Consider the following 16,573-nt stretch of genomic DNA (forward strand, 5'->3'; position numbering starts at 1 on the left):
TTATTTGTTATTGCACTGTTTCCTTCTCTCTTATCTTGCTTGCCTTCTTTGGGATTATTTTTTTCTGGTTCCACCTTTTCATCATCTACTAGTTTGGAAGTTATGTATTTCTATTACTTAAGTGTTACTTAAAAATTTTTACCACACATACTTATCAAAATCCAAAGTTAATTTTAATCTTCTCCTGAGTAATAAAAATACTTTTGAATACTAGCTCAAATCACCTCCTCCCAGTTTATAAAATAACTGGCATTTAGTAAATAACTAAAATAACTGCTGTTTTAGTTCTAGCTTTTTTTTAACCCCATAAGACACTATTATTATTGTTTATACAAGTTGTGAAAATTAAGTTACACTTTATTAACATACACTTACTACTGTCCTTTGATCATCATTCCTTCCTGAATCTCAGACTCTCAATGACCATCTTCCTTCTATTTAAAATGGTCTGCTAGGGAGGTGGGGGAGGGACGGCATAAGACTTTGGAGTTAGCAGACACAAATGATTATATACAGAATGGATAAACAAGGTCCTATGGTATCACACAGGCAACTATATTCAACATCCTGTGATAAACCATAATGGAAAAGAATATGAAAAAGAATATACATATATGTACCCGAATCACTTTGCTAAAAAGCAGAAATTAACACTGTGAATCAATCATACTTCAATCTAAAAAAAAAAAAGCAGTTTGTTAGTGAATTTTCAAATTTCTCTGAGCATGTCTTTCTTTTTGCTAGCTATAGAGTTCTGGGTTGAACCAGAGTAGTTCACTGGCAACCCACTCCAGTATTCTCGCCTAGAGAATCCATGAACAGAGGAGCCTGACAGGCTACAATCTATGGGGTCGCAAAGAGTTGGAAATAACTTAGGGCCCAACACTTTCACTTCGGTTTCAGAGTAGGTCAGTTTCTAGATGTATTTTTCACTGAGTTTATTATTTTCACGGTCTCTATTTTCATTATTGCTATTGAAAACTGATAATCCTTTCAAAGTGCTCCATGTTTTCTCTTAAATATTTCCCCTTTATTAACCTCTTTTATAATTTTCATTTTCTTGTCTCTCTGGATTTCTTCAGGTTTATCTTTCATTATATCATTTTTTTCTCCAATGGGGTCTATTTGCTTTTATCTAACCCTCGCATTCTAATTTCAGTTACTATATATTTCCGTTTCTAGGACTTTTGATTCTTTTACAGAATGTTTGCTCTTTTCCTCACTGAACATATTATATATACTTCTTTTATATTTTACATCTGATAATCCCAAGATATGATTGAATTGTAGGTCTGATTCGACAGATTCTCTTATATTGGGCCCTATTTCCTTAGATGGTGTGTAAACTTTTATTTTAAGCATCTCATTTTTCATTAAAACTTTACCAACAGGAATTCTTTCATGATTATGATCTGTGCTACCTCTGTCAGGCCCCTGGTAGTAGCAACAATCCAGGATCATTTAAAATTCTTAGCTTGAGGTCTAATGTGAATTCAGGCTGCAAACCAGTGTAAGGGCTGGTTTATGGTAACAAATTTTCAGTAAAGATTTATTTTTCCTGTTCACAGCAATATTCTAAAAAGATAACTTTGTTGGGGAAGAATTTCTAGATCACTCTTACACCTATGGTAAAGCGCTATTATCGGGGAAGATCTACATGTTTTTACTTTGGCTGGCTCTGGGTTTTGATTCATGATCCCTGAGCCCCAACAAGGCCATGAAAACAGAAGCTCACTTGATTTGGTGAATACCTTCAAGGCAGGAGCCAGCTTCGGTACTCAGCTTACCTCACTGCGTTTCCAGTTCATGTTCAGTTTAAATAGTCTTTATTTTTGTTCCTGAGCACTAATGCATTCGATCCAGCATTTTAGGTTGTTTTCAGCAGAAAGGCTGGTCCAGGTGCTTAGTTTGCCATGTCGCTGGAAACAGAGGTTTACATTAGTTTCTGATGGCAATATCTCTGAAGTATATTATCCTGTATTTCAGAGCACTGGTTCTTAAGTTTCTTCTACTTCCCTACATTTGAGAACTTTGACTTACTATCACTAAGAGTTGCTTGTAATGACAGTGATTGCCAGCTGGTAGTAGGTAGAAGACAGTTCCCTGGAGGTGAAAGGTAGTAATTAAAAGTCATGTGTACATTTTTTGTTCAAGAGGGTGCTTCTTCTCATTCCCTTTAAAAAATCATACTTTTTAAATATAGGAAAAATATTTTAACCCCTAACTATGATTCAGGCTGGGCCCCCACTGGCATGTCTTAACTCAGTCTACCTTTGTGTCCTTTCCTCTAATGACTCTCCTAGTTGAGGCAGATCTAGAAGCCTTAGGAGTCAAAGGGAAAATGTGGTTCCAAGTGGAAGGTGAGGTTTAAGCCCCACTTCGATGTTTGTATTGTTTCCATGGCAGCAGGTCACAGAACACCAAAGCGAACAGGGGCCAAGACATACACTCCAACCCTTTCATTTTACTGTGGAAGAAACAGCCTCAGAGCCAGTGATTTTGCCAAAACCATTTCCCGTGAGGCAGTGCATCCAGGGTAACACCTGACTCTTCCGAAGCCCACTCTCTCCATCCCAACCCCGCTCCACTTTCCTCTCACCTCTTAATCCAAGTGCCAGGCCATTTGGCACTTGGCACTTTGGCACATAGCAAAAACACTCAAAGTGTTCAGAAATGTTTGGTGGTTTGCAAGAAAAATCATTAGCCTTCCCAACTCCACTTATGTTTGTCTATCTCCTAGTTGCATGTATGAAGGGCTTCTCCAGTGTCTCAGCGGTAAAGAATCTGCCTGCAATGCAGGAGACACAGAAGAGGCGGGTTGGGAGACCCCCTGGAGGAGGGCATGACAACCCACTCCAGTATTCTTGCCTGGAGAATCCCATGGACACAGGAGCCTGGTGGGCTACAGTCCATAGAGTGGCAAAGAGTCAGATACAACTGAAGCGCCTTAACACATACATTATTCAGGCTACTGTAAACAAAGATTTGGCAAAGAATAATACTTACAGGGATTGTTCAAGTATATAGGACTATTTCCCACTTTCTCAGTATTTCTCAATTAGTATGTGCCATGGATAAACTCTGGGGGACACAAGTTTTAAAAATTTTCATTTTGTCCTTTCATTTCAAAAGCAATATAAAGGGAAAAAAATCAGACTTAAAAATAAACTTACTTCAGAAACTAAAGTCAGTGATTCTAAAAATGGAATCTATAATTATTTTCTTTAAAAGAGATCCATGTATTATTCCAGTTACAAACACTGCTTCACACTGAAAGGTCTCACATATGCTATGCTTGAGTTACTGGATTAATCTTAGTTCTATATCCTAGTTCTCAGTTGTACTGTAGTCACTGTACCTGATTATACAGGTATATGATCCCTTATCTAAAATCCTTGAGGAGAGATATATTTCAGAATTTATAGAGTATTTTAGATTTTAGAAAAGGACTACGATGTATATGTGATATATTATATGACGTGTCATTGAGGTCTGAGACAGGACCCCATAAGAAAGATGTTAATATTTCTGCAGAAAAATATACATTCACACTAAGAAGGGAGTAAATAAAGGCTATAAATAGTTTTCTATCAGTTCAGATTATCTTTCACCACTCAATGGGTTAAAAGATAATTTGGCTTTCAGAGCATTCTATTAAAAACATGGAAATACAATTATAGAACCATTATCTGCTATAGACTGGAAAGCCAGATAAGTTTCATTAGAATTTCATACAGATATGATAAGGGCAAAGAGTCCACCTTAAGGTACATGAATTTAATGTATAAACTTTGAAAGTTTTTTCCCATCTACCTAAGAGACTCTTTTTGTCTACTTATAGTTTAACAGTTGAGGATACAGATAAATTATCTCCTGTTAAGCAGGAAATATACTATAATATGAACTCTAAAATGCCAGAAATATCTAAACTCATATAGGAATTTTAAATATATTCCAAAGATAACATATTAGCTATATTGGATTATGAGTATAATGTCTTTACATAAAGTAATGTGATAAAAGAGAGAAAGGAAGTATAAAAGTTATACTATTCAGAATGATCTCTCCTGATCCTTCAAGAAGAAACCTTTTATTCCTACTACATTCATGGCTCTGTTGTCATAGTTGTTAAAATGAAAGGCTTCTTCCTGGAGAAAGGAATGAATGCATGGAATGCTGCTGCTGCTGCTAAGTCGTTTCAGTCATGTCGGACTCTTCGCAACCCCATGGACTGCAGCCTACCAGTATCCTCCGTCCATGGGATTTTCCAGGCAAGAGTACTGGAGTGGGGTGCCATTGCCTTCTCCAGTATGTAATACTAGAAGATATTGAATAGAAATGTGAGGAGGCAGTACATTTGAAGTTAAAATTGTGAAAGATAAGACAATTTCATATTATCAAGTCATAAGATAGAAATCATTATTATTAATATTAGAATCTGGTGGCAGTGAAGCAGAGGGTTTAAGAGGAAGCATGAGTTGTGAACAGATAACTCCTGGGTTCAAATTCCAGCTCTGCTACTCAACAGACTAGAAGACCTATCAACGTAGAATTCTAACAGTACCTACTTTCATAAGATTGTCAGTACAAACTAAATGAGAATATAAAGGACTTAGAACAGAGGTAGAGAGTAAGGACACAATGAATACTAGCTGGTAATTATTATTACTATTATTAATTTTTAAACTATTATTAGCTTTCTTTCTAAAGCAGTATATATATAAATGTTGTATCTCTCAAATTAAAAAAAATTGAGTATAAGATCCCTAACAATATTCTATGCTTTAAAGCTTAGAAATTTTAAAGAAGTTCTAGCATTAAGGATGGGCCTCCTTTTAAACTAATGACACCCTCTGGTATGGCACAAATTAGGACTTCTCAGAAGAGTGCTGCAATAACAGTTTCATCATTTTCTTTATGATGTGACTTTCACTTCCTTTTACTGTTTCCATGAACTTTATGTTATGTCAGTCTTTTACCAGTCATGCCACATGACAGAATCTTTCTTCAAATCTTTCTAGTTTAATAATCTAAAAGAATTTAAACCATATATAAACTTTCAGAACTTTTTGAAGTTGATTGCAATTAATAGCCCCTGAAGCATTTAAGTTCCTTTATTAACAGCTCTGCCTAATGTTAACATCCTAATATATAAGAAAAGAATTTATATTAAAAAAAAATCAACTACACTACCTATGAAATAAAGTATGCTAAGCTTTCAGTAGTAATGACATTCTCAATCATAAAAAGATATAGTGGCAATATAATACTATAATCAAAACAGGACAAGAATATAAATACATACATGCTGTTGTTTAGTTGGTAAGTCATGTCCGACTCTTGTGATCCCATGGACCATAGCCCGTCAGAATCCTCTGTCCATGGGATTTCCCAGGCAAGAATACTGAAGTGGGTTGCCATTTCCTTCTTCAGGTATCTTCCCGACCCAGGGATCAAACCTGTGTCTTCGGCATTGGCAGGTGGATTCTTTATCACTGAGCCACCAGGGAAGCTCCATCTACATAATAGTTTTATTTGTAATCTAACTAGTTCAGAATCTACTATCCTGAATCTACAGAATTCTCACCAAGTTAAAATATACAAAATAATTTCTTTCAAGATATTACTATATTGTAACTTTCTGGATAATATCTATAGTACCGTAAAAATATCTATAGAACCTTAAAAAAATATGGACTCATGTATACAAAATTAAACAATCCCAAAAATCAGGCCCTCAGTCCAGCAATTCCCATGAACATAAAAGCTTTTCAGTGTATACCTTAGTAAAATAAATCCATGGCAAATAAGGAATTAATTGCAATTAATTCAGTTCTATGAAAGTGTTTAATACTTTTTAAAAGTCCTTTTCAAATTATTCTAGAGTTTCATGTTACATTTTTCAATTTTAATTAAGTTTTTATCTTACCTATATCATAGTTCTTAGAACCCTGTATCTGTAAGTTATTGTTTGTGAGAAAATTTTTTAATTGTTGTAAATTTATATTTAATTCACTATATCATATAATAATTGTTTTTAGGAAATGAAGAGTAGCACTGAAAAAAGACATCGAAAAATAGCTAATTTTTGATGTGTGTTTACTTGTGTTAGTTGCTCAGCCATGTCTGACTCTTTGTGACCCCATGTACTATACCCTGCCAGGCTCCTCTGTCCATGGAATTCTCCAGACAAGATTATTGAAGTAGGTAGTCATTCCCTTCTCTAGGGGATCTTCCTGACCCAGGCATTGAACCTGGGTCTCCTGCATTGCAGGCAGATTCTTTACCATCTGAACCACCAAGAAGCAAATTTATTACAATTTATTTTTTTCTTAACACTCCTGAACATCATTGAATACTTCTTTCCTCATTATACAGAAAGGATAAATGAGGAAAATCATTTTGCTGTTTCTACAAAACTTTTACTACACTGGAGTGAAAAGGAACCATGCCATCTGTTATGTTCTTCTAGAATTGGAAAGAAGTTGAAACCAACTCTTGAGCAATCATACTGAGAGGCCCTGAAGAAGGCTCCAGTCAGTCCCACGCTTAAAGCAAGGGATGGATGATCTCAAGCTATATGGCAGCATCTGAACTACAAATAAAGTTGTTTCTCACCGTTTTCACCCTACTAGTCTAGCTTCCTATTTAAAATCAGTCTCACTATAAATACTTTAAACATCTAAATTCCTAAAACTTGTGACAAATGAGTATGATATTTGGTTATATTAATTTTGTACACTTACAAAATCTAATTATGTCTTTTTACATGCTCTTAAGACATTTGGAAACATTTCTATTGACTTGTCATTTTACCTCTCACCAAGAACTTTTTGTTATCAGTAAATTAAACTCTTAGAAGTGTCAAAAGAGCAACCAGAGAGTAGGCCCCTTTTCAGACTTGTGGTTTTTCCATCCAATCACCTTAAAGTAACCAATATAAAACATCATCTGACAGGCTATGGCAACCCTAGCAAGGGGAAACAAGTTGTCATTCACTTAGCTCAGATGACTAAACAATGCTTTTTACAGAAAATGTCTACCACAGAGTCCAGGCATAACACAGAAACCCAAGATGTTTGGATTTTATCAGAATTTTATCAGTTACTTCAGTTCTCTACTGTAATTTAAGCTTGGTCTCTGATTAAGATATACTATATAATAAAAGGAATTTCCATTCAATTTCCCCCTCCTTTCCTCATCTTCATCTCCTTAGGAATAAACCATTTTTATTAATTAATTATAAAATGTACCACTACTTAAGACCGGAAGCCATAGTACTACGTTTACTAGATTGACTCAGCAATACAATAAGCTTACAACAAGCTCACCATTAAATATTTTAGCAGTTTACAGATATTATTTTCAACATCTCAAATTCATCATTTTTAAATCACGAAGACAAGTTTCTTGCTAATTTACCACACTGGTAGTAATAATAGTGTAACACTTACTGAGCACATACTATTTGCAAGGCATTGTGTAACAAATAGAATGCTAGAAACTTTAGTATTCTACTAGCTCACATTATCTGATAACTTCGGTAACTCTCAGCTAAAAAAAAAAAAAATAAGCCATATTGCAGGAACTCACAACCTTTTCCTACAATACATTCTTTGTTTTAAGGTTCTCTGCTATAAATACTATCCATCCCATAAAATCCAATATTGAGAGTACAGGATAGATTCAAATCCCAAAAGTATGACTGCAAAAAGACCCATGCTTGATTATAATGCTACACGATGTCACATACCCAGGACAACTGAAGCATTTCGGTCTCTGAGGGATAAAACTGCCTCTTGGTCATAGATTTAGGTGACACAGCATGTGATCCATTGTCTCTAAACAAAAAATGTGTGCAGCTGCATTTTCCAGTCAAGAAAGGGAAAGGGAGGGGAGGACACAGAATACAAAAGGGTCAAAGATCTGTCTCATAGGGAAACTGTTTTTCAAATAGGGATTAAAAAAAAAAAAGAAAATTGATTGAGGGAAAAACCTTTGACCACCTCATGCTAAATGGCAGAAAACACTAAAATCAGGGAGGGGAGGGGGAACTGTTGTGGTAATCTTTCACCAAATCCACTTATCTCCTAAATCAACTTGCCCAGATACAGTGTGTAAACCATGGTTCAAATGCCACTTCTATCTGAAAAAATGTGCTATTTGTATAGAGTTTTCATACACACTGTTGCGGCATTTGTCTTTAAAAAATTAAATTTAAAAAAGGGTCTCAATTGTTCATTTCTTTCTTGGAGATGTTAAAATGAAGCAATAGCTTTATAAGTTAAAAAAAAAAGAAAGAAAGAAAGGCGTTTGCTTCTAACCAGTAAAGAAACCTGATATTCTCTGTATAAAGACCAAATTACCCTTTTTTTTTTTAATGTACCCTAGCACATAACCCGCCTTTCACACAGAGAAACACTGGTTTCAAAAAATAGTTCCACAATAGATCTAAGTTGAGTGAAAATTGTTTTCTGTTGAGAAAAATAGGATTTTCTAATAAATGCTTTTAAAGGCTTCCCTGGTGGCTCAGATGGTAAAGAATCTACCTGCAAGGAGGCCCAGGTTTGATCCCTCAGTTGGGAAGCTCCCACTCCAGAATTCTTGCCTGGAGAATTCCATGGACAGTTGAAGCCTAGTGGACTGTGAGTCCCAGTCCATGGGATTGAAAGAATCAGACAAGGTAATGACAAAATAATTTGTAACTTCTATTAGTATCTAAAACACGAGTTTAGCTTACATGTTATGAAACATGATAGAAAAAAAAGCACTACTAGCTTTTAGTGTAAATCTAGCTTACAAGACCTATCTTCTAAACCTTTGGGATGACGATCAATGTTATGTCTGAACAAAAGTGCATTAGAAGCTGAAAAAACAGTACAGAAAAGTAAACAAAACACAAATGGAAGGAAATACCTTTACCATGTAGAATGAGAAGTATTATCACCATATTGTAACCAGGAAGCCAATCAGCACTTCAGTTTTTCGATAGCACTGTAACTGTACTTGAAAAGCTATTTTGAAAGGAACAAAGTTTCAGAAACCTGAAAAATCAACAGACCAAATGTCCTAAAGTAAAAAGATAAATGTGGTTGGCAAGGGAATACAAACAGGTGGTATTCTTTGTCACCAAAATTTATTTCTGGGTAACATGGTTTTCACTGCTTTTGAATATAAGCCATAATTAGTCAGCCATGCAGTAAGTATACAGTGAATTAAATTGTCCAACTGAAAATAAGTGTCTTTTAAAAGCACATTCATGATCAAAATAAATTTAATAAAGGCAAACAGTGATATCTTACATTACTAATGCCCCCATAACAAATTTGGAAAGCAAAATTACAACTTAAGACTGTATATGGCTGATTTAATATACTGATTTTTTTATGTAATTCTAAAAACAATACAGGGGCTCCCCCCGCAGTTCAGTGGTAAAGAATTTGCCGACCAATGCAGAAGACACAGGTTCAATCCCTGATCCCGGAAGATCCCACCCACACAACTAAGCTCGTGTAACCACAACTACCTTGGCCTGTCCTCGAGTGCTGGGAGCCTCAGCTACTGAGCCCACTTGCAGGAACTACGGAAGCTCGGGCTCCCCAGGGCCTGCCTCCACAAGAGAAGCCGCTGCAGTAAAAAGCCTGCGCACCACAACTGCAGAGCAGCCCCTGTTCGCCACAACTAGAGTCCATGCAGCATCGGAGACCCAGCACAGTTACAAATAGAAAGGTAAACAGAAACAAAAAACCCTCACGAAAGTAATATTAACATAAAATTAAGTCCTCTTTAAAACAGGACTAAACTAACCTTTTTTGAACACTTACTGAAGTCAGATATATTTATGGTAAATTTTTTAAGATATATGTTATTAAATAGAATATCTGCTTTCTCCTGCAACATCTGGATTGTTTACCCTCCCTACCACTATTCAGTCAAAACCCTAATATTTATGGCCTCATAATGACAATTCCTCCATGTAATTCCCACCTGAACTTCTCTTAGGGATTTTCAGTCTCTCCTACAATGTTCCAAATGTGTTTATATGTCCTCTTTTTACAGTATTTATTTGTGTCAACAGTGCAAAAGAAACAATCGACATGAAATCCCTTTATAAACACTAAAGTTCTACATTATAAAGTAAATAAAATACTAATAAAACCCAGAAGAGACTAGCAAATAATGGGCTCAACACACCTAAGCAGAATACTTCAAGCAAGTACAACTTGGTTCTAACTGCTGCCAACTAGACAAGAAACGCAAAGGTAAAATTATACTTAAATTATACTGCAGGGATGATATTACGTTAGATACTATGTTCCACTACGCTCTGTGATCTTTTCACTTCCTAAATTTCACTTCTCTACTTAAGAAATTTTATCACAAAAGAAAACTTTAAGACATCAATTATCATAATTCCATGTGAACAATATGCTATTTTGAAGTTGCAAGCAAAGGAAGCCTACTGTTAATCCATTTGTATAAAGAACTACCAAAGGAAAAGTCTGACAAAATAGGGGAAATGAGCTATTAAAGGTACTGACACAGCATTAATAAACCCCCATTGTGACGATAAAACCCACCTCACTCAATCCCATCCTTGGGGAAAGTTCTTACTCTGTGTTTTCATAGCACTAGAATCTATGTCTAGAAGCACATGTCTCATACTGCAATTATTTACTTACATGCATCTGATTCTTGGTATTTAACCCAATTTTTGCTCCATAATTTAAGCATGGTCCTAGGTGTATCACTGTACGGTAACCTAAATGTAGGTTAGCTTTTAAATACTGGAAAAAGCTAAAGCATTAAAAGTCAAAGCACGAACACTTGTATATGTGCAACAGAAAGGCAAGCCCTTTCACAATTTCCCAAAGGATCTTTAATAGATTCTTAAAGGTGCTCTTAACTACAAAGAAATAATCAGGGCAAAACAACAGGTTCAGAATTTTGTGACATGTACCTACAATCAGTGGACAGTGATTGTAGTGGCAATAATTTCAGAAGAAATGAAAGATTTTTGTTAAGATTTGGAGGGAAAAATACATGCACACTCCCCAAATTAAATTAGGAAAAGGATTTTGAGAAGATGTCAACACTGGTGGTAACATATTTTGATTCCTTGATAATCTTCACATAAAAACAGAGTGAGCAACTAGAGAGCAAACCCCAAACCCATGGGTAATATTGATATCTACAAAACTATGTTTAACAGTCTCCCCACCAACCCCAAAATACCAAAGGCTTAAACAAATCACCCACAGTCCACAGACTTACTTTCTATCGGTGTCTAGGTGAGAGAAGATACAGGGAAGCCATGAGGGACTTGAGAACAAAACGACAAAATAGCCAATATTTGCTGGAAACTACTGACAGACTGCTTTTACTGAATGAAAGCTGAAACTATTTCAAAAGTAGGTAAATGCAAGGAGACTACAGTAAGGCTTTAGTTCCTATAAGCATGGAACAATCTAGTCTCTTTGAGCATTCAAAACTTGACATTTGGGGCTCTCTTCTAAGACAAACTCTAAGCTTAAGAGGAAGTACTAGGAATGGCATAAAAATTAAGCAGGATGGGGGGAAAAAAGAGATTAAAGAGAGTCCAGACAGAATACCAGAGTAGAACAGAGCCGGGAAATCTCAGAAAGCCATTTACCATTTTTAAAATCATGAACAACAACAACAACAAAAAACAGGACTGTGAAGTTAAAAGAGCTATCAGAACCAAGCCTCCCCCTAGAAGTTTAAGAAAACTAGTTTTATGTAAAGAAATGATGAAAAGCGTTGAGGAAGAGTATCACACAAAGTTACAATAAGAGAAACAGAGAAATAGTTAAATTCAGAAGCAAGGGGGAAACAGGGACCATGGGTAAAAGCTTCCATCACACAAGATGAATAGATGTGCTGCACAACATAGCTCCTATAGCTAACAATACTGTATTGTACACTTAAAATTTTAAGAGGGTAGATCTCATGTTAAATGTTCTTACTACAGTACAAATACAAAATGAGCTTAAAAAATTACATAAGACATGAAAAAAAAGGTATATCAGAATTAGAAAAGCTCAGAAATAAAAGAGCTCAAGAAAGAAGCTGAAATAAAAGAGGGGGGGAAAAATCTGTTTCAGAAATGAAGACCTAAGCTAAAGAAATACGAGAAAAAATAAACGTACAAAGCCTTAGGAGAAACAGAGGATGAAAAGGAAGAAAAGTTAATCAGAAAGAAATAAAGAGGAAGCAGGCTACCCATACTGTATAAGAATACATAGTTGGGAAACTTAAGGGATTTTCAGAAAAGCTAGAATACTGGTTACTTTTTGAAGAAAGGGAGTTATGTTTTGGAATAGGCATGTAAAATGGCATCTAAAGTGGCTGGCAAAATTCTATTTCTTAACATGAAAGATGGTTACATGAGGGTTGGCCTTAGAATAATTCACTAAGCCACACATTTCTTGGGTGGTTTTTAGCATCTACGGTTTAACAATAAAAAGCATTAAAAATTTTAGAAAATAAAAAACTATCAGTTCAGTTCAGTTGTTCAGTTGTGTCTCTTTGCGACCCCATGAACTGCAGCATGCCAGGCTTCCCTGTCCATCACCATCTCCCAGAGCTTGCTTAAAACCACGTCCATTGAGTCAGTGATGCCATTCAACCATCTCATTGTCTGTCATCCCCTTCTCCTGCCTTTGATCTTTCCCAGCATCAGGGTCTTTTCCAATGAGTCAGTTCTTCGCATCAGGTGGTCGAAGTACTGGAGTTTCAGCTTCAGCATCAGGCTTTCCAATGAATATTCAGAACTGATTTCATTTAGGATGGACTGGTTGGATCTCCTTGGTGTCCAAGGGACTCACAAGAGTCTTCTCCAACACCACAGTTCAAAAGCATCAATTCTTCGGTGCTCAGCTTTCTTTATGGTCCAACTCTCACATCCATACATGACTACTGGAAAAACCGTAACTTTGACTAGACAGACCTTTGTCAGCAAAGTGATGTCTCTGCTTTTTTAACATGCTGTCTAGGCTGGTCATAGCTTTTCGTCCAAGGAGCAAGCGTCTTTTAATTTCATTGCTGCAGTCGCCATCTGCAGTGATTTTAGAGCCCAAGAAAATAGTCTGTCACTATTTCCCTATCTATTTGCCATGAGGTGATGGGACCAAGTGCCATGATCTTTGTTTTTATGTTACTACTTCTAACTATCAGTACAGAACATAGTAACAAAAACATCTTGGAATAATCTTCAAAATGACTTAATAAAATTACAGGACAAACCAAGAGACAGGCTTCCCAGTGTTTCATCCTGATGTTTGGCAACCAGGACAACGAATTGGAAGTCCACCATCTTATTATACAGAACTGATGTGATGTTTTTCACATGTAACACATGCTCTGAAAGTATTTGACATTTACTCATTCTTAGGATAAATCGCAATACTTAAAACATGCAAAAGATTTTTTCCATTGAGAGATACTCTAAAACTGCCAAGAAAACTCACCTTTGAGAAAAACAAACATGGTAATTTAAAAAATAAACATAATTAAATTCAACAAGCATTCACTCAGCATATGCTATGTGTGCTAAGTCACTTCAGTCAGGTCAGAATCTTTGTGACCCTATGTACTGTAGCCCACCCGGCTCCTCTGACCATGGGATTCTCCAGGCAAGAACACTGGAGTGGGTTGCTATGACCTCTTCCAGGGGATCTTCCCCACCCAGGGATCGAACTAGCGTCTCCTGCATTGGCAGGCAGGTTCTTTACCTCTAGTGCCACCTGGAATGCCCATGTTACATATGAGGTGTTTACAATTCAGTTGAAAAAATAAGTAACACAGGTAAGAGAAAGCTATATACAGTAAGAGCTTTGAGAAAGGTACAAAGTACTATGGAAGAAAAGGAGAGAAGAAGAAAAGGACATCCCACCTGCTTAGTATTTTAACCAGCTGCCTCTCATATTCCTCCAATTCATCTTTCCCAATACTGGCAGAATGATCTTTCAAAGACCCCAAATCCTCTTTTTAAAACACTTCACAAAATAACAGTACACAGCAGACAATTCAAAAGCCTTACAAGAACTAGGCGGGCAACAAACAAGTAAAGATGGTCTTCTGTAAGAAAGATGGAGACTGCCGAAAGAGGGCAGTTACTTATAAGTTTCAGCCAATCAAAGCTATGAAACCAATGCTGCCACAATATTCATTTTTTCCAAGGGACAAAAGAACTCTAGATTTTTGTGTGAAATGTACCAACATTTAAATATTGGCAAATATGAAAAAAAAAATTTTTTTTTAATATTTCAAGCCCAACAAAACACAGCTGGAGATAAAGGTTGCAAACTTTGGCTTACAGAAATGATACTAACATTCCAATAAAGGGCCCCCACTGTCCTCAAAATTGAATAATGGTTGTCTTCAAATTCAAAGGAAACAATGAACAATTTTCTCATAATGTTTTCTTCAAACTTTAGCACCTGCTACCATTAGTCTGCTGGCAATAGCAAAAATGAAAGAAAAAATAGAAAAGGAACATTTGATAGTCACCTCAAAACTGCTTCACCTTTTTTTGGTTGTGATCAACAGTTGTGCTCATACCATTTTATACTATATACCTGGTTACATGGTCAAATTTTCTGTCCCTAAAATTGTTTCTAGATTATATGATAGAATCAAATACATTAATATATCTGTTCTTTAGCAAAAGAATGCCATGAGACTTCAGAAAAACCACGGGCCTAATAAAATCTAAAATCTTTAGCATGGTGGCTGACAATTCCATACAAAATCTGGCTTCTGTTTGCACCTATTTCACACCACCCAAGCTTCCTGAATATCCAGTGCTCTTTTACTCCTTTATGTCTTAAGATGTATTTCAGGCTCTCCACCCTATGTTTCAGAGGCTCAAAGTTCTCTCTCTAGGAGCCTCCCTTGAATTATTTAATGTTTCCAATCATGCTTCCTCAGCATCCTATTTAGAGTCCTATTACAGAACTTGGGCTTCCCTGGTAGCTCAGACATATAGAACTTACTTGCTACTTCTGATTATTCACCATTATTTGCTTCCCTTTCTAATTCAGGCACTAGACCAGTAGTTTTCGAACTTTTGATGCTATCCCACAAGAAGAAATACATTTTTATAAGAGAACCATGACATGCTCACATATATAACTGAAACAAAATGAAATAACACTTTTACCCTTACCACATACAAAACACTGACATTTACTATTTGATTGTATTTTTTTTAAGAAATATTAGTCACAATTTACTATATTGATTCTCTATCATCCATTTAAGAAATGCTGTACTAGAATATAAAACTTCATAGGCAGAACAAAAATACGTTCATTTTTATGCTCTGTCACACACCATAACATTTAGTAAGCAAATGTTTAAATGAGTACATAAAGCAGCATTCTGTACTAGAAAAGTAAAAGAGTAATAAGGCTTTGAAGTCAAGCAGACCCATCACCTACCAACTTATGCAGTCTCTGACAAATGACTTCACCCCCTCACATCCCAAGGAATAACACTACTTATTTAATTCACTATGACAACAAAGTAGTGGCCTTCATAGCACAGAATGTGCTAAGTCACTTCATTTCTGTTTGACTCTGTGGACCCTATGGGCTGTAGCCTGTCAGACTCCTCTGTCCATGGGATTCTCCAGGAGTGGGTTGCCATGCCCTCCTCCAGGGGCTTTTCTCAATCCAGGGATCGAACCTGTGTCTCCTGCATTGGAAGGCAGGTTCTTTCACCACTAAAACCACCTGGGCACAGAATAAGCATTGTATAAATATTAGTTTGCTTTCTCTAACCTGCATTCTTCCTTATTTTTTCCTGGGAAAGAAATATCTATCTCATCCTGGCAAACATCCATTTTTCAAACACTGCAGGTCACAGCACAAGGAAGATGAAATTTTAAAATCTGACAGACCTGGGTTCAAACACCCAGCTCGGTATTTACATAATTTCTGTTTCTTTACAAGATTAAAATATGTCCTGCCCAGTCATTATGGAATATTATATATTCATGTGTCTAATATAATATCATGTCAGAATATAGCAGGCACTTGATAAAAGGTAGGAATTGTTGCTGTGATTATTAGTAAGTGTTGCTCACTCAGCATAGATGAAGAATTTAACCTGAACTTTTAAGGAAGAATTGGACAGAAAAACAGGGCAGACAGATGGAACAGTAAAATCTCAATTTACAAGAAATCTCTTCCTTTTTTCCTGTATTTCCTCTTTTAAGACAAATAAACCACAAGAATGTAAGTTTATCAATTTCCTCAATTCTCTACTTCTAAGGTTATATAAAAAATTCAGAATAACTGTACTCTGTGTCAAAATTCTAATTTAAATAATAAATTATGCTCAGTCAGCTGAACATTATAAAATGTGAACAGTGTAAATGTATTAGCAATGCATTTTAGAGAGAATTTCAATAAGAGTTCAATGTAAAAATGCTTTCAGTTAGCCCAGTTAGATAGAAAAAATTAACTGAAATTCTTACTCAACATATCTTTCAAACCATTTCTGAGGGGGGGAAAAAACCTCTAAGTAGCAAAAGCAGCAAATATCT

General features: G+C 36.0%; 1 protein-coding gene across 2 annotated transcripts in view; it reads right to left on the reverse strand.

Moving 5' to 3' along the window:
* The window catches only part of FOXN2 (forkhead box N2), a 57,033-nt gene that overhangs the window by 34,217 nt on the left and 6,243 nt on the right, over positions 1-16,573 (reverse strand). Inside the window, exon 1 of one of the 2 annotated variants that reach the window (XM_065929312.1) lies at positions 1,788-1,911. The exons of the other annotated variant lie outside the window; for it this stretch is intronic. The gene's annotated coding sequence lies outside the window, so the exon portion shown is untranslated. Of the gene's footprint in view, positions 1-1,787; positions 1,912-16,573 lie in introns of those variants that run through there. 2 annotated transcript variants of the gene reach the window in all.

The sequence above is a fragment of the Muntiacus reevesi genome, chromosome 3 (assembly GCF_963930625.1).
Source record: "Muntiacus reevesi chromosome 3, mMunRee1.1, whole genome shotgun sequence".
NCBI lineage: Eukaryota > Metazoa > Chordata > Mammalia > Artiodactyla > Cervidae > Muntiacus > Muntiacus reevesi.